Source organism: Urocitellus parryii, chromosome 11, assembly GCF_045843805.1.
Source record: "Urocitellus parryii isolate mUroPar1 chromosome 11, mUroPar1.hap1, whole genome shotgun sequence".
Taxonomy (NCBI): domain Eukaryota; kingdom Metazoa; phylum Chordata; class Mammalia; order Rodentia; family Sciuridae; genus Urocitellus; species Urocitellus parryii.
In genome coordinates this window covers 103,685,579-103,708,309 of record NC_135541.1, presented here as the reverse complement: position 1 = coordinate 103,708,309, position 22,731 = coordinate 103,685,579, and the positions used below count along the sequence as shown (strand labels likewise).

General features: G+C 37.4%; 1 pseudogene; it reads right to left on the bottom strand.

The window, feature by feature from the left end:
- Positions 1-12,625: 12,625 nt before the first annotated feature.
- The window catches only part of LOC113192636 (ETS-related transcription factor Elf-2-like), a 19,503-nt pseudogene continuing 9,397 nt past the window's right edge, over positions 12,626-22,731 (bottom strand).

Here is a 22,731-nt window from a genome sequence, read left to right as displayed (position 1 = left end):
TGGACTGTACAGTCCTTGCCCCCCTCCTCCACTTCCTTCACCATGCCTTCTGCCAAGATGTTCTACTTCACCTTAGACCCAGAGCAATGCATATGGCCAACTATGGACTGAGACCTCTGAAACCTTGAGCCTGAGTCAAAATAAATTATTCCTTGTCTAAGTTATTCTGGCCAAGTAATTTTGGTCCCAGCAATGAAAATATGACCAACACAGAAATTAGTACCAAGAAGTGGAGTTGTTGTGACTAACCTGAAAATGTAGTTCTGAAGTGTTTGGAACTACTTTGTGGGAGAAGTTTATAAAAGTCTGGAGATGAGGGCTAAGGAATCCTTATAATGTTGTAACCTAAAGAGCAATTCTGGTGTGAACACAGAAGAACAGAGGCGTGATACAAAAGTGGACAGTAAAATCTGTACTCATGAGGATCCTATTAAGAATTGAACTGGAAGTGATTCGTATTCCATTATGACAACTTGTCTACATTATGTCCATGCCATGAAACTTTCTCTGAGGCTGAATTTAAGTGGATGGACTAATTAATCTTGTGGAGAACTTTTTAAGGCAGCATAGCATTGAGGAAGCAGCATGAGTATTTCTTAGGACTTTTAGCTAGGTTCACTGCAAGAATTGGGAGAAAAAGCAAAGAGTAAAGATTTTTAAAAACTTGTAATTTGACCAGAGAAGAAGCACTTATAAAATTGGAGCCAAGGAAAGTATGCTTGCTGAAGAGACTATAACTAACTGAAGAGAAACTAATTAATTTTAACAGGAAAAATGCCTTGAGGGCATCTCAGGAATCATTAAGACCACATGCATGGCAGGCTCAAGTGTGTGAAAGTGAACATGAATCTGAGAAGAGGCCACAAGGACATTCTAATTACATAGGAGTTCCCAGAAAGTTGTTTCACCAGGATTTATCTCATCATGCTCAGCCATTCAGGAACTCAGAGCCTGCTATCGCCATGGTCCAAGGGGGGGGCCTGGATACTGCTCCAGCTGGTGTCAGATCTTGGCTTTGTCTGCATAATGTTGGTTCTGCAGGAATGCAAGATGCTGAAGGGATGCAAGGGCCACAGAGGCTTCCACTGAAATTTCAAAGGATGACCTGGAAGTACTGACAAAGTGTAGTAGGGTTAGAATCCCTGTGGGCAGCCCCTGAAAGGGTAATTTATGAAGCTGTGGAGAGTGAAGCCAAAGCTGAAATGGAGACCTCAGGAGTTAGGTTTTGCTGGGAGACCTCAGAAATTAGGTTGTGCTGGGAATGTAAAACATTTGTAGAGGAAAGCTACAGGCAGCAAGCAAAGTAGCCAGCCCAATAAAAAGGCCATATAAGCTGCAACTGGCAAGGCCATAGGGTTAGGACTACAAATCCCTTTGTGGTCCATATTTCAACAACATGTGCTCCAGATTCCAAACATGGAGACACAGGGCTTAGTATTTTCCCCACTGGGTTTTTGTCTTACTTTTGACCCACCCCTTCTTCCTTCCCATCCCTCTCTTTTATAGTGGGACTGTTTACTCTGCGTCAATGTACATTGGATGTATATTGGATGTATGTAACTTGCTTTTGATTTTTCCAGAGGCTTGTAGATGATAATTGGCCTGTGTCTCAGAGGAGACTTTGGAATTGGGCTTTTGAGTTATGCTGGGACTGTGGGGATTCTTGGAGATGGATTGAATATATTTTGCATTCTGAAATGGACAAGAGTTTTAGGGACCAGGGGCAGAATGCTATGGTTTTGATCTATAAATCCCCCCCCCAAAAATCTCATGTGTTTAAAGCATAATCTCAAGTTCAGCAAGGTTCAGAAGTGTATTTTAGGCAGCTGTTGGGGCTGTAACATTTTAGTGGATTTATCTATTTGATAGATTAATAATTTGAATGTAGGAAATGGGCATGGATGGAGGAAATAGCTTATTGTGGACGTGGATTATATATGTCCCTATAGACTCTGACTCTCTCTCTCTCTCTCTCTCTCTCTCTCTCTCTCTCTCTCTCATATTTGCTTATTGACTGCCATAAATTGAGCATATATCCTTTGCTGGGCCCTTTGTTATGCTTTAGATGTGGTGTCCCCCAGAAGCTCACATATAAGACAATGCAAGGTTTAGAGGAGAAATGACTGGGTAATATCCTCACCTAATCAGCAAATGAACCCCCCTATGGGATTAACTGAGTGGTAACTGGAGGCAGGTGGTGTGTGGCTGGAAGAAATGCTTCATTGTGGATGTGGCTATGGGGTATATATTTTGTATCTGGACAGTTGAGACTCTCTCTGCTTCCTGATCATCCTGTGAGCATCTGTCCTCTGCCACACTCTTCCACATTGATGTTCTGCCACACTTCGAGCCCCGAGGAATAGAGCCAGCCTTCTATGGACTAAGACCTTTTAAAACTGAGATCCCTCAGTGAACTCTTCCTCCACTAAAATTGGTCTGGTCATATCTTTTAGTCACAGCAGTGAAAACGCTGACTAGCACACCCTTCTTCCCTGCTATTCTTGTTTATCTCAAAACCATAGAAAAGGAAGTCAGCTAACCATGGGTGAACCTTTGAAACTAGGAGCCAAAATAAATATTTCCTCCTCCAAGTTGTTCTTGTTATGAATTTTTCTCAGTGGTAAAAAGTTGATGGACACAAACATCAACAACAAGTTAATCTAACACATTCATTAGTAGAATAAGAAACAAAGTTTACATGATCATCTAACTCAAAAGATGCAGACAAATCACTTGACAATATCCCAATACTCTTATATAAAAATGCCTTAAATAGAAGAAAGTTCTACCACCTGATAAAGTGCATCCACAACACAAATGAAAACTATGAAAACAGTTAACATCATATTGAATGGTGAGAGACTGTACATTCTCTCCCTAAGATCTGGAGAAAGACGAGAATGTCCTCTTTGGACTGTGAACAAACCAAAGTAAATATTCAGCATGTCACGAAGAAGATACTAGTTAGAAAATTAGGCAGGAAATGAAAATAAAATTCACCCAGATGAGACAAGATGAAGGAAAATAATTTCATTCAAGAGAACATGATCACAATCCTAATAAATCCACTAAAAACTATTAGAACTAATATATAATGTTAACAAGGTTACAGTACACAAGGTCCATATCCAAAAATCAATTGGAGAGGTTTCTGGGAAGATGGAGGAGTAGGGAAACTGTAGAATTTTTCTCCTTGCCCAAACAACAATTACACTAGTAGAATCTAATGTAATTATTTTATAATTCTGTTTATTGTAACTTCTCTTCGAAAGCTTGGATGATAAATAGTGGTTAAATTTGATTAATACAAAAGTCTTTCCAAAGTAGCAGATTCCCATACCCCTACACTTGAGCTCTAAGACACACAACAAAGCACAAGTTCCTGGAGATCCAGGGTGGGCAAAAAAGAATCCTGTTGTCCAAGTATCAATGATTTATGTGCTGATTGCGGCTTCTGGTCACAGAGATGCAGACAAAAAATAGGAACAATCATTGTTATAAGATCCTTTCTCTCTGGCTGACCAAAGTTAGTTCTAGAAAGCATGAAAATCCAGTGTTTACTTTTCTCCCTTCATTTTCCTCTTTTACCCTTTTGGGAGCAAGGTATTGGAGACTTGGTCACTCACATTCAACTGCATGTACATAGAAAACTAAAAAGTCACTGTGCATGCCCAGAGGGAGATGTATGCTCACAGAACAGAGAAGTGCTGTGATTTGTATCCAAAATGTCCCTCAAGTGGCCATGTATTAAGGGCTTTGTCCCTAGGCAGTGACACTGGGGGAACTTTTAATAGGTGGGGCCCTGTGGAAGGAAGTTAGGTCACTGGCGAAATTCCCTTGAAAAGGATACTGGGACCCAGGATCATTACCATCTGTCTCTATTTTTACTTACCAGTGCATTAGGAGAAAAGGCATCCTCTACCACATGCTCTTGCCATAAGGTACTTGGCTACCACAGGCCCAAAGTAACAGGGCCAAGTATCTGAAACCATAGCCAAAATGACCTGTTATGGTTTAGATATGAGGTGTCACCCAAAAGCTTATGTGTTAGAAAAGAATTTTCAGAGGCAAAATGATTGGGTTATGAGAACTTTAACCTAATCACTACTCTAATCCTCTGATATGGATTAGCTGGGTAGTGAGTTTAGGTAGGTAGGGAGTGACTGGAGGAGGTTGGTCCCTAAAGAAATGCCTTTGGAGTTTACATTTTGCCTCCAGTGAGCTGAGCTCTTTGCTTCCTAATTGCCATGTCCTGAGCGTCTTTCTTCCTCCACACTCTGCCACCATGATATTCTGCCTCACCTTGGGTCCACAGCAATGGAGTTGACTATCTAACGACTGAAATCTCCCACAAATTGTGAGAAACAAATAATCTTTTCCTCCTCTAAAATTGTTCTTGTCAGATATTTGGTCACATCTGTGAAAAAGCTGACTAAAACGTGAAATTTTCTTCTTTTTAAGTAGATTTATCTTAGGTTTTTCTTAACTTTTCCTTTAATTTTTACATTTGTTTTAATTAGTCATACATGACAGCAGAATGCATTTATGCACTTTGATATATCATACATAGATGGGGTATAATTTGTCATTTTTCTGATAGTACATGTCATAGAATCACATCAGTCATGCAGTCATATATGTACACAAGGTACATATATGTTTCGTTCTATTATTCTTCCTATCCCCATATCCTCTGAACCCCTTCATTCCCCTCAACCTAATCTAAGGTAACTCTATTATTCCCTAGTGCCCCCTCCATTGTGAATTAGCATCTGAATATCAGATAAACATTCAGCCTTTGGTTTGGGGGGATTGGTTTATTTCACTTAGCATGATATTCTCCAACTCCACCCATGTACCAACAAATGTGATAATTTAATTTTTCTTTAAAGCTGAGTAATATTCCACTGAATATATATACCACACTTTCTTTATGTATTCATCTATTGAAGGAAACCTAGGTTGTTTCCATAATTTAGCTATTGTGAATTGAGCTACTATAAACATTGATGAGGCTGCATCACTGTAGTATGCTGATTTTAAGTCCTATAAACCAAGGAGTAGGATAACTGGTCAAATGGTGGTTCCATTCCAAGCTTCTAAGAAATCTACACACTGCTTTCCAGAGTGGTTGCACCTACTTGCAGTTCCCCCAGCTATGTATGAGTGTACATTTTTTTCTCATATCCTTACCAATATTTATTGTTGCCTGTATTCTTGATGATTGCCATTCTGACTGGAGTGAGATTAAATATTAGAATAATTTTGATTTGCATTTTTCTAATTGCTAGAGATGTTGAACATTTTTTTTTCATACACTTGTTGATTGATTGTATTTCTTCTTCTGTGAAGTGTCTGTTCAGTCTTAGTTCCTTAGCCCATTTATCGATTGGGTTCTTTGCTTTTTTTGTTGTTGTTAAGTTTTTTGAGTTCTTTATATGTCCTAGAGATTAATGCTTTATTTGAGGTGCATATTATGAAGATTTTCTCCCAATCTGTAGGTTCTTTCTTCACATTATTTATTGTTTCTTTTGCTGAAAAAAAAAAGCTTTTTAGTTTGAATCCAGCTCATTTATTAATTCTTGATTTTACTTCTTTCACTTTAGGGTTCTTGTTAAGGAAGTCAGATCCTATGCTGACATGGTGAAGATTTGGGCCTACTTTTTTTTTTTTAGTGGGTGCAGGGTCTCTGTTCTAGTGCCTGTCTTTGGTCCATTTTTAGTTGAGTTTCATGAAGGGTGAGAGAGATTTAATTGTATTTTGTTACATGTGGTTTTCCATTTTTCCCAGCATCATTTGTTGAATAAGCTATCTTTTCTACAGTGAAGGTTTTTGGTACCTTTGTCTAGTATAATATAACTGTATTTGTGTGAGCTTATATGTGTCTCCTATTCTATACCACTGGTCTACACGTCTGTTTTGGTGCCAATACCATGGCATTTTTGTTACTGTTGCTCTGTAATATAGTTTAAGGTTTGGCATTGTGATGCCTCCTGCTTCACTTTCCTTGCTAAGGATTGCTTTGGCTATTCTGAGTCTTTTATCTTTCCAAATGAATTTCACGATTGCTTTTTCTAGTTCTATGAAAAATCTCGTTGATATTTTAATAGGAATTGCATTAAATTCGTATAATACTTTTGGTAGTATGGACATTTTAACAATATTAATTCTGCCTATTCAGGAGCATGGGAGATCTTTCCATCTTCTAAAGTCTTCTTCAATTTCTTCCTTTAGTGTTCTGTGATTTCCATTGTAGAGGTATTTCTCTTCTTTTTTTTTTTAGATTGATTCCCAATTATTTTATTTTATTTTACTTTTTAGGTTATTGTGAATGGGGTAGCTTCCTTAATTTGTCTTTCAGTGGATGCACTGCTGATGTATAGAAATGCATTTGATCTATGGGTACTGATTTTATATACTGCTACTTTGCTTAATTCATTTATTAGTTCTAAAAGTTTTCTGGTGGAATTTTTTTCTAAATATAAAATCATATCATTAGTAAATAGTGATAGTTTTGAGTTCTTCTTTACCTATTCATATCCCTTTAATTTCTTTCTTTTGTCTAATTGCTCTGGCTAGAGTTTCAAGGACAATAGTGAATAAAAGTGGTGATAGAGGGAATCTTTGCCTTGTTCCAGCTTTTAAAGGGGATGCTTTTAATTTTTCTCCATTTAGAATGATGCTGTCCTTGGGTTTAGCATATATATCTTTTATGATGTTGATGTATCTTCCTACTAACCCTAGTTTTTCTAGTGTTTTCAATATGAAGGGGTACTGTGTTTTGTCAAATACTTCTTCTGCATCTATTGAGATGATCATATGATTATTGTTGTTAAGTCTATTGATATGATGAATTATGTTTATTGATTCCCGTATGTTGAACCAACCCTGCAATTCTGGGATGAACGCCATTTGATTGTGGTGCACTATCTTTTTAATATGTTTTTGTATGAAATTTCCCAGAATTTTATTGAGAATTTTTATATCTATGTTCATCTGGAATATTGCTCTGTAGTTTTCTTTCTTTGATGTGTCTTTGTCTGGTTTTGGTATCAGTGTGATACTAGACTCATAGAATGAGTTTGGAAGGGTTCCCTTCTTTTCTATTTCATGGAATACTTTGAGGAGTATTGGTGTTAATTCTTCTTTGAAGGTCTTGTAGAACTTGAAAATCTGTCTGGTCCTTGGCTTTTCTTGTTTGGTAGGCTTTTAATGGTGTCTTGTACTCCATTACTTGAAATTGATCTGTTTAAATCATGTATGACCTCCTCATTCAGTTTGGGTAGATCATATATCTCTAGAAATTTGTTGATGTCTTTGATATTTTTTATTTTATTGGGGTATAAATTTTCAAAATAGTTTCTAATCATCTTCTGTATTTCAGACACATCTGTTGTGATAGTTCCTTCTTCATCATGTATTTTAGCAATTTGAGTTTTTTCTCACTCTTTGTTAGCATGGCTATGGGTTTATATACTTTATTTATTATTTCAAAGAACCAACTTTTCATTTTGTCATTTTTTAGTTGTTTCTTTTGTTTCAATTTCATTGATTTCAGCTCTGATTCTAATTATTTCATGTCTTCTACTGCTTTTAAGGTTGATTTGTTATTCTTTTTCTAGGATTTGAGATACAATATTAGGTCATTTACTTGTTGACTTTTTATTCTTTTAATGAATGAGCTCAATGTGATAAACTTTCCTCTTAGTACTGCCTTCATAAGTGTCTCATAGATTTTGATATGTTTTATCAGTGTTCTCATTTACCTCTAAGAATATTTTTATTTATTTTATGTTTGTTTTCTTCTACTATCCATTCATCATTCAATAGTATATTATTTAGACTCCATTTGTTAGAGTAACATATTTTTATCATTGATTTCTAATTTCATTCTATTGTGATCTGATAGAATGCTGAGTATTATTTCTAAGAGTTTCTTTGTGGAATAAGATATGGTCTATTTTAGAGATCCATGTGCTGCTGTGAAGAAAATATATTTACTCACTGATGGGTGATAAATTCTATATGTCTGTTAAGTCTAATATTGATTTATTATTTAGTTCTATAATTTATTTAGTTTTTGTTTGGAAGATCAATCCAGTGGTGAGAGAGTTATGTTAAAGGCACCCAGTGTTATTGTATTGTAGTCTACTTGATTCTTGAAATTGAGAAGGGTTTGTTTGATGTATGCAGATGCTCCATTAGGAGTATAAATATTTACCATTGTTATTTCTTGCTAATATAAAACTCCCTTAAGTAGTATGAAATGTCCATATTTGTCCCTTCTGATTAACTTTATCTTGAAGTCTACTTTATCTGAAATGAGGATGGAAACTCCTGCTTATTTACACAACCCACATGAGTGACATGTTTTTTCCCATCCTTTCACCTTCAGCCTGTGGATGTCTGTGCCCATGAGGTGAGTCTCTTGAAGACAGCATATTGTTGGGTCTTGTTTTTTAATCCAATCTGCTATTCTATGTCTTCTGATTGAAGAGTTCAGGCTGTTAACATTCAAGGTTATTATTGAGACATGTTTTGTATTCCCTGCCATTTTGATTTATTTCTTGTTTTTATATTTGATTTAGTTTCTCCTTTGGTTGACTATTCTTTAGTATAGTTCATCCCTTTGATGGTTTTTACTTTTATTTCACTTCATCTTCATGAAATGTTTTGCTGAGAATTTTCTGTAGCATAAGCTTTCTAGTTGTGAATTCTTTTAATTTTTGTTTTTCTCTTTATTCTGTGTGTTATTCTCATTATAATGTGTCTTGGTGTGGGTCTGCTGTAATTTTGTATATTTGGGGTCCTGTAAGCCTCTTGTGTTTGATTTTCCATTTTATCCTTTAGTTTGGAGACTTTTCTGATATATCATTGAAAAGATTGTGTATTCCTTTGGTTTGTATCTCTGCTCCTTCATCTATTCCAACAACCCTTAAATTTGGTATTTTGATGTTTTCCCATAATTTTTGAATGTTATGTTCATGGTTTCTTACCATCTTCTCTGCATGGTCAACTTTATTTTCAAGTGAATATATTTTGTCTTCATTGTGTGAGGTTCTGTCTTCCAAGTGGTCTAGTCTATTGATGATGCTTTCTATTGAATTTATAATTTGGTTTATTGATTCTTTCATTTAGGGTATTTCTGCTTATTTTTCACAATATCTAACTCTTTATTAAAGTGAAATTTCACTTCCTGTATTTTTTCTTTGATTTTACTCCTTATATCATCCTTTACTTCACAGATCAGTTTAATTATGTACATTATAAACTTCTTCTTGGAAATTTCTTCTACTGTTTTGTCAGTGGATTTTGTCTTTGGAGCATCTTGGTTTGTTTAGGGTGCTTTATTCCCTTGTTTTTTCATGTTGGTTGTGTTTTAACATCTAGCAGTGTGGAGCTAAGGCAGCACAAATTCTACCCTGCAGACCTATAATTTCCCTAAAGGGTTCTAGCACCTTGCCTTTAAGGGTGAGATCAATTTCAATAGCACCCAGTGTAAACAATAGATAACCTTAAACCTAATAGCTCCTACTAAGACATCCACTGCTTTCTTGCAATAAACCAAAATGATGAGTTCAATAACAATCTACAGGATAAACAGAAAATTTGCTAAAACAGTATTCAATTTCAAATGGTGGATGAAAAAACAGAAGTAGCATAGTATGTGAGGTTCACGAGGGAGGAAGGGAGAAGCTAGAAAAATTCACAGAAAGAGTGGAAGAGGAACCAACAAAGAATGGCTGTTGGTTGGAGAAAAGGTGGAAAGCCAATCCAGGAAAACAGACAAGTGAAAGGAAGAATACAAACAAAGAAAAATACTCAAAGATATAAGAGTAAAACAAAACTGCAAAACACCATTTATATATCATTGTCCTCCACACACTGATGCATAAAACACACACTGCTCCAAATATGGTAGAGATGTTAGCAAATAGAAAAATAAAATAAAATAAAACAAATCTCAACGGAAATCTGAACTGTCTCCATCATCAGCATTTAAAAGTTTCTCAGCCCTGTCTCTGATATCTCACAGAACTACCAGGCCCAGATCAGCCCTTGGAGACCTAGTCACTATCTGGACTTAAGATACCCCAGGCTTGGCCATGCTGCAGTCCCAGGATCTCAACACTGCTCCAACTTGCAGAGAGACCATCAGGGATACCCTCACACAAAGAAGAGACCCTAAGAAGCAGCAGCAAGATGGGGGCCACCAGCACTCCCAGCAGGAAGACCCCAGGTGCAGCCAAACCCACAGGCACCCCGTCACTGGGCCTTTAGGTCCTGTCCAGAGTCCCCAGACAGAGGCAGTTGTGTCTGCATACCTACTGGCACCCTGCTCCACCAGGCCCTGGAAGGTGTCCCAAGATGGATGCAGCCATGTGCAGCAAAACCTGGAGTCTCTCTGGCAGCAGACCTCTGGGTGGTGGTGGCAGCAGTAGTGGCAAAGGTTGGTGGCAGCAGTTGGGGTTGTTGGTGTGTCAGTGGCTGATGTAGTGGGACAGTGGCAGTGGCAGCTGTGCATCTGTGGAGCAGCCTCACCCAGAGGATTTCCACGGGGCAGCAGCGGTGTCAGTGACAGCAGTGTCAGGGAGCAGTGGTGTCTGTGGCAGCGGCAGCAGGTGGCTGCAGATGCATCAGCAGCAGCACCCAGAAAGAAGACCTCCAGGTGACCTGCGGGTGGCAGCATCAGTATCAGTGGCAGTGGCGTTGGCAGTGGTGGTGTAGGTGGCAGCTGGCATGCTCGTAAAAAAGACCTCCAGGCTCAGTGGCAGGGGCCGAGGAGATAACAGCAGCTATACCCAGAGGAAAGACCTCTAGGCACGGCAGTGGTGTCTGCAGCAGCCTTAGGTGTTTTTTCTTAAAATTTTATTTCTGTAATTTAGAAAACCTACTTGAGTACACATTGAGACAAGAGCACAACAAATAGAATATATTTCAAATGTTGAATATGCAAACCATTATAGTCCAAATTGGAACATTGGTACTTTCCCTCCTAAACTTTTATTTATTTATTTTTATGTACTTTTATGTATTTTTACTATTTACTTGTTCTTTTTAGTTATACATGACAGTAGAGTCTATTTTAATGTATTTATACAAACACGGACTATACCTTAAAGAAAAAGAAAGAAAACAAAACTGTAGGTGCTAGAGCTAACTGACAAAAATGTATGCTGCTCCTGAAATTCTAAGAAGCAGTAGAACAACATGTCTTTACACATGCCAGGGCTGAGTGAGTGACACTGGCATGTTATCACAAAAGGCCAGAACCAACAGTTAATTTGTCCACAATTAAGAAACGGGCAGACTTAAACTGCCATCTAAAATGTTATGTGTAAATTCCATAACAATGCGGTACTAGGTACAATACTTTAAAATGTTTTCTTTTAACAAAAAATCGTTAAGCAAGCTATTAGCTTATTGCAAGAAATAAAATATTGGTCTAAGGCCTTTGTTTTAAATTGCTTAAGCTATATGATATTTTAAAAAATTACTCTAGATAACTTTTGCTATCCTTTTTCTGAAGTTTTTGATCCATTTTTCAATTCACATTCTGTATTATCAGAGTCTTCATATAGCACTAGTTGAGTAGTGTGCAAACACAGTAATAATTACTGGTATGCATATAAAATGCATCAAAAATTTGGCATGAACATACTTTATATACAGAATTACGAAAAATGATGTTGTGAATGAATCATTATGATTCAATGCATTCCACTATTGTCATGTATGTAAGAAATAAAAAAGAAGAAAATAAATGAATCTATAAATATATTTTCATATGGTAAAAAATTGCTACATGTAACAATAAGATCACCCATCCCAACCCCTCTATACTGAAAACTATAGATTTTAGTCAGTTTTTGTTGTTGTTGCTGCTGCAACTGAAAGACCCAACCAGTCCCAACTAGAACAACTGTAGGGGAGGAAAGGTTTATTTAGGGGCTCACAGTTTCAGAGGTCTCAATCCATAAACAGGAGGCTACATTCCTTGGGGCTTGAAGTAAGGCAGGACATCATGGTGGAAGAGTGTGGCAGGAGGAAACAGTTTACATGATGATCAGAAAGGGGAGAGAGAGAGAGAGAGAGAGAGAGAGAGAGAGAGAGAGAGAGAGAGAGAGAGAAGAGATATTCCACTCACCAGACACCCCAAAGCCACACTCCAATTCTTACCTCCTCCAACCACACCCTTCCACTTCAATTATCACTCAATTATTTATCAGGGGATTAATTCACTGATTGGGTTAAGACTCTTACAATCTAATAATTTCTCTTCTGAACCTTCTTGCATTGTCCCTCACGCAAGGTTTGGGGAGACACTTCACATCCAAACCATAACCCTATATAACCTCTTAAAGATGTTAATTATCCAAGTCTTAGTGTGACTTGACATTATAGTGAGCTGCTTGATGGCTTTCAGTTCTTTTCCTTATTGACAGGTTCAGTTTCTTCCTACTGAAAGAGGCAGTTTTGTGTCAGCACCTCAATGTGTAGTTCATTTCCCACTGAAACATGGGGTATGCAATTCACTTCCAGGAAGTTTGTTTTTTTTTCTTATGTACATTAAAATGGTTTAAAGTCTTCCTTTGATTTTCTTGATGACTTCTCCTGCAAATGTTTATGTCAGTACTACCATTAATAGTCTAAAGTCTACTACTGTTGATTTCTCAAATGTCACTGGTCCTTTGGTCTTTACAGTTACAGGAAGGTCAAGAGCTAAGGGGATGCTGACAACCCCTGACAACAGAGTTGGGTCATTGTCTTATTCCATCTTCCAGTTTTTCTTCTAGCAGCTGCAAAGTTTTCACATCATGTTCCTGCTTTCTTGCATCTGCTTCTAATTTAACCTCTGTCCCTTTATGATTGCACTAATAACCGGAGGCAGAGTCTGACCAGAAGCCTATTGAGCAGGCATTGATAGTCTCACTATTGGTGTGCTATGGCCTATTAAAACAGAAGTAAGTCTTTCACAGCCAGTGGTGTTCCGACAATGTGAATGCTTCCTGATCCAGCCAAATTTGGCTTTGTCTGCATTGACACTGCAAGTTCTGTAGCTCGGATGATGATAATGTTGGCAGACTGTATGGTGATTTTGTCTCATTTTCAGCAGAGGCTGGCATCACAGTAGGGATTGTCTGAATGACTACTTTTTGGAAATAATACTGCTTTTGGACTAGTGCTGGTTATTAATAGTGTACCCACATGAACTGACTCAACAGTCTCTGTTGAAATCTTCTGACTCAATGATGTCATGATGATCTATTGCCACATGAACTATCCTGGGAGCTGCTGCTGTCGCCACAGAATTGTGACACTAAAAGACTTGGAGGAGGCATCATGACCAGGGGAAATTGATATTTACAACTCTAGCCACACCCTTCTCTGCTCTAGAGCTATTTATAGAAGAGATTTTTCCACCATGAACAGAAGTTGATGCTTTCAGGAGATTAGATAGTGACCCTTGTTCTAATGATTTTTCTTCAGCACCTGCTGCCAAATCTTTATTGCATTTTTTTTTTACTTTTGTCATCACCTATGACCACTATGTTTTGGGGCATACTCTTGAGCTAATATAAAAACCTCTCTTGGGCTGGGGATGTGGCTCAAGCGGTAGTGCGCTCGCCTGGCATGCGTGCGGCCCAGGTTCGATCCTCAGCACCACATACAAACAAAGATGCCGAGAACTAAAAATACTAAAAAATAAATATTAAAACAAAAAATTCTCTCTCTCTCACTCTCTCTTAAAAAAAAACAAAAAAAAAAAAACAAACAACAACAACAAAAAAAAAACCTCTCTCCTTCAAACTTTGCAAGAATTTCCCTTTGGTAGTAGGATCTTAAAATGTGTCCCATAGTCTCATAGTTCATGTCCAGTTTGTTCTTATGCTTTCCACCAAAGCCTATAGACAACCTTCAAATCCACAATCTTGATTTGCCCTTTTCTTTCTGAGTTCACTTAATACACCATGGACAAGTATTTCTGTGTTGAAGTAGATCCAAAAAAAAAAAAACAAAAAAAAAACGCACCAATAGGTTGTGATTCCTTTTCTGGTTTCTTCTTGATATCTAGCCTAGAAGACCCATTTAAAATTGAGTTTTGGGCTTACAGCCAACATTTTCTTTTTAACTAGTTCGTGGCTCTATGGTGATGTAGGAGAGATTATCTATTGGTTTACACTCTTCAGTTGACACCTCCTGTAAGGTTTCTGTAATGACACCTGGCCTCATATCGGCTTGTTGATAAATTCTGGAGTTTTTACACAGGGAGGGACAAACACTTCCACAGGACTTCCTGAATTCCCCAAGCAAGTACAGATTCCATGCGAAGCAGGACTTCAGCAGCTTTAATTGTCTTGTTTGTACAGTGTGCCTTATTGCCTTGAACTGGTATTTCTATCACCTGTGTTATATTTTAAATGTTAGTTGTCTCCCCAAATCTCATGTGTGAGACAATGCAAGAAGATTCAGAGGTGAAATGATCGAGTTCTGAGAGCCTTAAGGCAATCAGTAAATTATTCCCCTGAGAGGATTAGTTGAGTGGTAAATGAAGGCAGGTAAATTGTGGCTGGAGGAGATGGGTCCCTGGGGGAGTACCTTTGGGGTATATCTTTTGTATCTGGCAAGTGGAGTCTCTCTCTGCTTCCTGGTGTGATGTCTCGAGCATATTTCCTCCACCACACTGTTCTACCATGATATTCTGCCTCATCTCAAGCCCGGAGGAATAGATCCAGCCTTATATGGACTGAGAACTCTGAAACTGTGAGCCCCCAAATAAGCTTTTTTTTTTCTCTGTAATTCATCTTTTTGTCACTGCAGCAAAAGAGCTGACTAAAGCACAAATTGGTGCTGAGAATGGAGTTGTTGCTGACTAATCTGACCATGTGGTTAAGAAATTTTTGGAACTTTGGCGGGGGTGGGGGTGGGGTTGTAGGAAGAATTTTGGAAAGTTTCACAATGTAATCTAGAAAAACTTTATATCGTTGTAATTGAAGCTTACATAGTCATTTCAGGTTCAAGGGAGTAAAAGTAAAAATTCCTCTGAGAAGAGATTGGGTAAGCACTCTGCTTGCCCAAGGAATCCTAGGAAGGAGTTTCACAATACTCAGCTACCCAGATACACAGAGGAGAGAGATGTGGCTACTGCTCAAGATGGCGGCAGACCTTGGTGGCAACCATATGGTGCTGATTCTGCAGGAATGCATGATGCTGAGATTAGGAAATCATGAAAACTTCCACCAAGATTTCAAAGGAAGAACTGAAAGGCCAGGCAAAGTGCAGCAGCATCAAAGTTCCTGCAGGCAGCCCCTGAGAGAGCACTGCATGGAGATGCAAGGAAGAATCCAAACCTGCATTGGTGACCCCCAAGATAAAGAAGTGCCAGTATCAGAGAACATCTGCTGAGGAAAACTGCAGGAATCAAGCAGAGACAAGCCAACCAAGAAGCCATGTGGGCAGAAACCAGAAAAGCCACAGGGGTGGAGTTATGTAACTCCTTCAAAGAGAATATTATGATGCCATGTGCTCCAGATGCTGCATGTGGAGTTACAGGATTTGTTTTCCAAGGTTGCTTTTGGTCTTTCTTTGGTCCCATCCCTTCTTTCTATGCCCTTATTTCTCTGAGAGGAAATCTTGACTATATGCCTTTATATATTGAACATATGTAACTTGCTTTTGATTTTTCAGGAGCTCATGATGCAAGTTTGCTTTGAGTCTCAGAGGAAACTGGATTTGAGCTTTTGGACAATGTTTGAACTGTTAAAAACTATAAGAACTCTTAGAAATGAACTAAGTTGACAATTTTTCTTGTCTTATCTTTAAGTTCATTGATTCTTTCTTCTTAAATCTGACTTTTACTCCTCTAATGAAGTTTAAATTTTAAGTATTATAATTGTAGGTTTAGAATTTATTTTTGTTTTTTTTCCAAAGGTTCTATTTCTTTATTAATGGTTGCATTTTGTTCAGGCATCGTTTTCTTGACTTTCTAAACCTCTTAAGGTTTTTAAAGTATCTTTGAAACAGTTATTTTAAAGTCATTTTATAGTATTTCCACTATTAGAGATTGTAGAGAGAGGTTAGGAAAAATTCCTTTTTTTTTGCATGGGCCATAACTTTGTCTTTCTTATATGTCTTGAGACATTTTTGTCAAAAGCTTGACATTTGAATGTAAAGGAGTAATTTTGGAAATCAGATTCTCCTCCTTCCCATGATTTGCTATTTTTTTTTAGGCTATCTCTGTGCTAAGGACCAGCCAGAAGAGTGATCTTAATGTGTTACTCAGTTTTCATCACTGTAACAAAATACCTAAGACAGACCATCCGGGCTGCTGCTGCCCTGCCTTTAAGTGGTAGGGTTTCTCAGTCCAGTGGCAGGAAGCAGGCTGGCCAGCTGTGGCTGCTTGTCAGAGGATGCACAAGGATCCAGGACACAGCGGGTGTATATGTGAGTGTGTATTGGTCTCACAGTGTATATTTCTGAAGGCAAGTCCAACTCCTCATCTGCTGTAGCTGATCATGGTGTAAGTCAATGTGAAGCAGCAGCTCCAGCCCCAGGATAAATATACCAATGTCTCTGCATGAAGAACCCATGAAACAGCTGGATCTGCTCACACAGGTTGTTTAAGTCAGCTCTTTCATTCCTGTGACCAAAAGACCTGACCGGAACAATTTTAAGAAGGGAAAGTTTATTTTGGAACTCGTGGTTTCAGAGGCCTCTGTCCATAGAAAACCCAGATCCCTTCCCTGGGGCTTTAGTTGAGGAAGAACATCATGGCAGAACAGTGTGGTGGAAGGTAGTGGTTAAAGACATCACACTTGGAAGCAGACTCTACTTGTCAAATACAAAATATAAACCCCCAAACTACTTCCCCAGGGACTCACCTCCTCCAGCCACACCCTACCCACCCTAAGTCAACCACTCAACTAATCCTATCAGGGGAATAATTCACTGATTGGGTTAAGGCTTTCGTAATTCGATCAAGCAAGTGGGGGCCTGTGGCAAGGCAGAACATAATTATAGGAAGGTTGCAAGGTAGAGGAGGCTGCTGCTAATCCAATGGCATCCAAGAGAGAGAGACAGGCAGATAAACACTATGGTCAATATGAACCCTGCAAGGACATGGCCCCACCTCCTAAATTTCCAGGATCTCCCAAGAGCAACACCAGCTGGGAATCAATCTTTCAACATGAGCCTGTGGGGGAACTTCCAGATCCAAAACTAAAACATTCTTCCCCTGGCTCCAAAGATTCAGGTATATCTCAATATAAAATGAATTTAGTTAGTCCAAGTCTATAGACTCCTCCAACTCAAAGCAAATTGTTTTTCTGTGAGTTCCTATTTTTTAAAAAAAGTTACAAATTCTAATATAAAATGTTGGGACAGAGTAAAGATTCCCATTTTAAAAGGGAGGGATAGGAAAATAGCAAAGAGGAATGGGACACAACCAAGACTGAAATCCAAACATTAAATCTTTAGCTCCATATTTGAGGCACATGGTGGTGGGATGTGGGTCCCTTGGGCGTCTATATCTGCTGACTGCAGCCCACGTGGCCATTCTCTTGGGCTAACCCTACAAGTTGCCTGCAGCTTTCCTTAGAAGACATTCTGTTTTCCTAGTATGTCCAAATGACTGAGATCGCCAATGCATCTTTGTCTTTATTCTCTCAGCATCATGTATCACTGTCTCAGGGGCTGCCCACAGAATTCTCGTGTTATTTTACCCTACTACACATTTCCTAGCCTCCCAGGTCTTCTTAGAAATCTCAGTTGAGTCCCCCACTACTCCATGACTCTTGCATCATTAATGCCTGAAAACACAGCACATGTAGGATGTCAAGTTCTGCCACCAGCATGATTTGTAGCTGTGCCTGTTCAGCCCATGACTGTAGCAGCTGTGAGTGTCTGGACACGGTGAAATTCCCTGAAATTTTCTCTGCCAGATAAACTACTATAACGTATTTAAAGTAAGCCTTTCACAAAGTCTCAGGACAAAGACACAAGAAAACCAAATTCTTTGCAATAATGTAACATAGATGAATTTTAATCCAGTTCCTATAAAAATTGATGCACCTAACCAAGAACACCAACATATATGATGCAAAATTAATAGAACTGAGAGAGAAATAGTGCTAGAATAAAAATTGGAGACTTCAATACCCTATTTCTCACTAGTGGATAGAACAACCAGACAAGATAAGTAAAGAAATAGAAGAGTTGGAAAATATGATGAACCAAATAGATCTTAAATACATGTACAGAATACTCCACCCAATGACAATAGTATACACATTTTTCCTCAATTGTATGTTGGACATTTATCATGATAGATCATATTTTATGCCATTAATTAAATCTCAATTTATTTGAGAATAAATATATTAAAGTATCTTTTCTGACTACATGATAAAACTAAGTTAGAAAGAAAAAAACTGTAAGAGTCCCAAAATTATGAAAATTAAACAACATATCTCTGAAAATCAAAGAACTGAAGAAGAAATCCACAAAAAAATCATAAAATTCTTACAAACCAGCGACTATGAAAATAAAATATGGGATATAGCAAAATTACTAAGAGGAGAAAATTTGTAAAAAAGGAAAAAAGAAAATTTGTAGCTATGTTTACATTAAATTAAGAAAGATATGAATTTGTCAACTTTTCTTCTTATGAAACAGTAAAAAGAAGAAAAATATAGCTTTCAAACATAAATAAATAATAAAGGTTACTACAGAGATGAGTAAAATAGAGAATAGAAAAATAAGAGAGAACATAAGGAAAACCAAAATTTCATTTTTTGAAAAGATCAAAAAAATTGGCAAACCTCTAGCTGGAAGGACCAAGCATTAAAAAAGAGAAGACTCAAATTACTGAAATCAGGAATGGAAGTATAACTATTGCCATCAATTCTACAGAAATAAAAAAAAGATTTTAAAAGAGTGTATGATCAACTTCACATCAAGAAATTGGACAGCCAGGATGAAATGGACAAATTACAAGAAAAAATAAAACCTGCCATGATAAAATCATAAAGACATAGAAAACACAGAAATATAATCAGGATGTACTAAATCTGTTACTAAAATCTCCCCAGAAAGAAAAGTTCAGGACCAGATGTCTTCTGTGAATTTTACCAATCCTTTAAAGAATAAATAACAACAATCCCTTTCAAACGTTTTCAAGAAATTGAAGGGGAAGGAAACATTCCCTAAGTCATTCTATGAGTCTATCAATATTATCCTTCTAGCAAAACCAAAGATGATATAATAAAAGCTCAGATCAATAAACTTGTGAATATTAAGGCAAAAATCCTTAACACAAGAGAGAGCAAATTACATATGGCAGAATGCCAGGATGGCTCAGCATACAGAAATCATCAAATATACAACATTCACAAAATAAGACACGTGATAGTCTCAATTAATGCAGAAAATCATTTCATAAAGTTAACACTATTTAAAGGCTTAAAAATACTAGCTCATGAATTAGTAGAAGAGATTTGGTGTTTACTCTTAGACAGGATGCTTTCAGGGAAAAAAAGGAGCAGGAAAATAAGAATGAATTTGTCATTTTAAAGTGGAAAGACTATAAATTTATTTATTTTTATTTAATTAATAATTATTAATTAATATTTAATCAATTTATTTATTTATTTTAAAAATCCATAAAAAATAAAATAGAATGAAACTACCTTACTATAATAAAAACCTTCCATTAAAAAACCCACAGCAAATTTTATACTAAATAGTGAAAACCTGAGTGCTTTTCCTCTAACATCAGGAATAAGGCTTCAGATAAAATGTCTCATATCTGTAACCCCAGTGACTTGGGAGGCTGAGGCAGGAGGATCACGAGTTCAAGGCCAGCCTTAATAAGTTAGCAAGGCCCTAAGCAATTTAGTGAAACCCTATCTCAAAATTTAAAAAATAAAAGGGCTGAGAATATAGCTCAGTGGTAATGCATCCCTGGATTCAATCCCAGTACTGGGGGTTGAGAGGACTAAGACAAGGATATCTTCCTTTGCCATTTCTATTTAGCCTTATTCTGGAAGTTCTAATCAGTGCTATTAGCAAGGAAAGAAGAGAACATCCAAATTCGAAATGAAAAACTAATATCTCTGTTCACAGATGGTGTGAACCTAAAGATTCTGCAAACACAAAAAGTTTGATCTAATAAACAAATTCAACAAAGTAGCAGAGTACCAAGTAAACACACAAAAATCAGAGTAATTTCTATACATGAGCAATAAATAATCCAAAAGGAAATAAGAAATGACTTCCATTTAAAATAGCATCAACAAGAATAAAATATTTAGAAATTACCTTAACGAAGGAGTTAAGAGACTTGTCCAATGAAAACTGCAGAACGTTTCTAAAGAAATTAAAGAATACAACAGTAAATGTAAAATACCTCATGTGTATGGATTTGAATGGCTTAATATTGTTAAAATGTCAATGTTACACAAAGAAATCTATGAATTTAATGTAATCCCATCAATACTCCAAAAACTTTTCTTCAGAAAGAAAAAAAAAAACATGGTAAAATCACATGGAATCAAAAAGGGCGCCTGATACCCACCAAAACAAACAAACAAACAAACAAACAAAAAACCCTAAGAATGAAGGAATAAACCCAGAGCTAATCATACTTTCTGACTTCAAAACTTACTACAAAGCTACAGTAATCCAAACAGTGTGGTACCAGCATTAAGACAAATATACAGACCAATGGAATATAAAATCAACAAATAACACCTCACATTTGCTCAAGTGATTTTCAATATGAGAGCCATCACTATTCAAAAGGGAAAAGAGGTTTGGTTTTTTTTTTTTTAACAAGAAGTGGTGAGGAAAGTGGATATCCACATGCAAAATAATCAAGTTGAATCCTTATCTAATGTGACATGCAAAAATCAAAGTAGGTAAAAAATCTAAATATAAGACCTAAAATATCACCAACCAGATGATTAGACAAAGAAAAGTTTATTTTCTCAGTTATGTAGAAGAAGCACAAAAATCAAGATGTTTGAAGGTTTCGTTTCTTTGAGGTCTCTCTTCTTGGCTTGTAAATGATCATCTCCTCATTGTCTTCACAGGATCTTTCCTCTGTATGTGCACATCCCTAGTTCCTGTGTATCCAAGTTTCCTCTTCTTAGAGCCCAGTTAGATTGGATAAGCATCTGCCCTAGTAGCATTATTTTAAATTAACCACCCTTTAAATGTTCTACTTTAAACTCTCTGATGACTGGTCCTCATGGCCTGAGCTGCTTTCCTCTGAATACTCGTCTGCCATCATGTTCTGCCTCACATTGGGCCCAGAGCTATGAAGTTGGCCAACCACGGACTAAGACCTCTGAAACTGCACATCCTACAGGATTCCAAAGAAGCAACACAATTGCTCCAGCCTTGCCTGCATAGTGTTTGAGTACAGATGATCCTTAGAAAATCAGAACTGCGCATTTTCTGAATTCTCAATCTGGGCCATGAGCATTTATCTGCCTGCAGGCTTCTAGAGAAAAGTTCAGGGCTGGGAAATCTCTTAGGGCAATGAGGCATATACACAAGAAGAAAAAAACCTAAGTATGAAATGTCTGGAATTTACTGGTAATTCATGGGTGAAAAAAAATTTTACCTTTTTAAATATTTTTATTTCCTCTTTTTCTTACCTGCATTTCTTTTTTTTTCTTTTTCTTTTTTTATTATTAGTTGTTCAAAACCTTACATAGCTCTTGACATATCATATTTCATACATTTGATTCAAGTGGGTTATGAACTCCCATTTTTACCCCATATACAGATTGCAGAATCACATCGGTTACACATCCACTTTTTTACATACTGCCATATTAGTGTCTGATGTGTTCTGCTGCCTTTCCTATCCTCTACTATCCCCCCTCCCCTCCCCTCCCATCTTCTATCTCTACCCCATCTACTGTAATTCATTTCTCCCCCTTGTTTTTTCCCTTTTCCCTCACTTCCTCTTATATGTAATTTTGTATAACAATGAGGGTCTCTTTCCATTTCCATGCAGTTTCCCTTCTCTCTCCCTTTCCCTCCCACCTCTCATCCCTGTTTAATGTTAATCTTCTTCTAATACTCTTCCTCCCTGCTCTGTTCTTAGTTGTTCTCCTTATATCAAATAAGTCATTTGGCATTTGTATTTTAGGGATTGGCTAGCTTCACTTAGCATAATCTGCTCTAATGCCATCCATTTCCCTGCAAATTCCATGATTTTGTCATTTTTTAGTGCAGAGTAATATTCCATTGTGTATAAATGCCACATTTTTTTATCCATTCATCTATTAAAGGGCATCTAGGTTGGTTCCACAGTCTAGCTATTGTGAATTGTGCTGCTATGAACATCAATGTAGCAGTATCCCTATAGTATGTTCTTTTAAGGTCTTTAGGGAATAGTCCAAGAAGGGGAATAGCTGGGTCAAATGGTGGTTCCATTCCCAGCTTTCCCAGGAATCTCCATACTGCTTTCCAAATTGGCCGCACCAATTTGCAGTCCCACCAGCAATGTACAAGTGTACCCTTTTCCCCACATCCTCGCCAGCACTTGTTGTTGTTTGACTTCATAATGGCTGCCAATCTTACTGGAGTGAGATGGTATCTTAGAGTTACCTGCATTTCTTAATGGCTTGAATCTTCAATTAATAAATGGGCAAATGAATTAAAAAGACACTTCTCAAAAGAAGAAATACAAATGGCTAACCATGATTAGGGAAATGC